Here is a 1497-nt window from a genome sequence, read left to right on the forward strand (position 1 = left end):
AACTTTGTGTCATTTTTACTAAATAGGATAATCTCTACGGCGTTTTACTTTATCATTCTCTTTCATGTTTATCTTTAGATGGTTTTCGATTTGTTCAAAAATGTTTGAAATCAAATTGATTGAAGAAAAACAGTCACACTTAATACCTACAATATAGTGACTCCAAATTACTAGAAAAGTATTGACAATCGGTGATTATTTTTTAAATTGCGCTTTTTTCTTTTCAAGTAATTTTTTAAATGTTTCTTTCCACTCCCACTTCACTGTTAATTTTGATTACGAATTTACGAAATATACACGATTAGTAATTACGGACTCAGATATACGTTTTATTGTGTTTTCTACACTCTGTATGTATGTATAAGTGCGACGAATACAAGAAACAGACAAAATAATTGAGAAACATAAACATGGAAAATTCGTGACTTTTGCTGCCATCAGTGATAAAAACAACACACCATGGCCAACAAGGACTCGAAGCTCGAAATTCATCTCTCTGCTTGGTTTCATCAATGACACAAATCCTCTTTGTTTCAGTATAGCGATAAAATATCTTTGTAACAGCAAACACTGGCAATAAGTTGAATTAAACCCGATACTGATAGTAACATAAATATATGATTTATAATCGTTTGCCTTCTGAGTTAAACAAGTGATTAAAGGTTTCAGGAACACCTATGATAACCCTTTAAACAACGAATATACATGAATGTAATGATAATTTCTTCCCAATTTGATTAAGAGCAGACATATGTAATATCTATACAGTAAACGTGGATTTTATAAAGCTCCGATACTTTATTTCATGCAGTGACACAGGTTACTATGCTCTTTAAAAAGACAGATCACAATAATAATAATAAAAACAAGAAAAAAAAATTTTTAAAAAGAAAAAAAAAATAGTACGACGTCACGAGCAGGGTTCGAACCTGCGCGGGAAAATCCCATTGGATTTCAAGTCCAACGCCTTAACCACTCGGCCATCGTGACAGTTGATAAACTGGCGTTGATTTGCCGGATTGCTTCTTAACAATAGTCAAGAAAGTTGTATTCGTGTCTAACAAGTAAGGAGAGTTCAGATAAATCAAAACAAATTCTTGAACTACTGAATTTGATCGCAGTCTATTGATTCTAACGGGCGCTTGATACAAATACGACACTTATTTCAAGCATTGTTAGCTTTACGACAACTTAAATGAAATATTGTAACACAGTGAAGGATACATACAAGAAGTTAGGGTTATATGAATCAGGGACGTAGATATCTACGTCCCTGTATTAATCTCATTTCAAAAATATGAAAACGTGGAATTTAGTTTTGGATATTGAATTTCGAACCATAAAGTATTCATTCAGATATTCTCCACGAGAAATTCATGAAAACAACCTTTGACGTCAATGTTATTTTTGACAACCCAGCACCGTGTCGTTGATGACTGTTAAGATATTTAGTGCTACTTTTAAAAAAATGTTTCAATATATGTAAATGTTTATAAA

The 1497-nt window shown here is 32.1% G+C and overlaps 1 non-coding gene across 1 annotated transcript; it reads right to left on the reverse strand.

The window, feature by feature from the left end:
• Window positions 1-908: 908 nt before the first annotated feature.
• Window positions 909-990, reverse strand: Trnas-uga (transfer RNA serine (anticodon UGA)). The gene has a single exon. It is a non-coding gene; the product is annotated as a tRNA-Ser (tRNA).
• Window positions 991-1497: the final 507 nt, after the last annotated feature.

Source organism: Ylistrum balloti, unplaced genomic scaffold (genome assembly GCF_031769215.1).
Source record: "Ylistrum balloti isolate Yb309-2 unplaced genomic scaffold, AGI_CSIRO_Ybal_v1 Utg371294, whole genome shotgun sequence".
Taxonomy (NCBI): domain Eukaryota; kingdom Metazoa; phylum Mollusca; class Bivalvia; order Pectinida; family Pectinidae; genus Ylistrum; species Ylistrum balloti.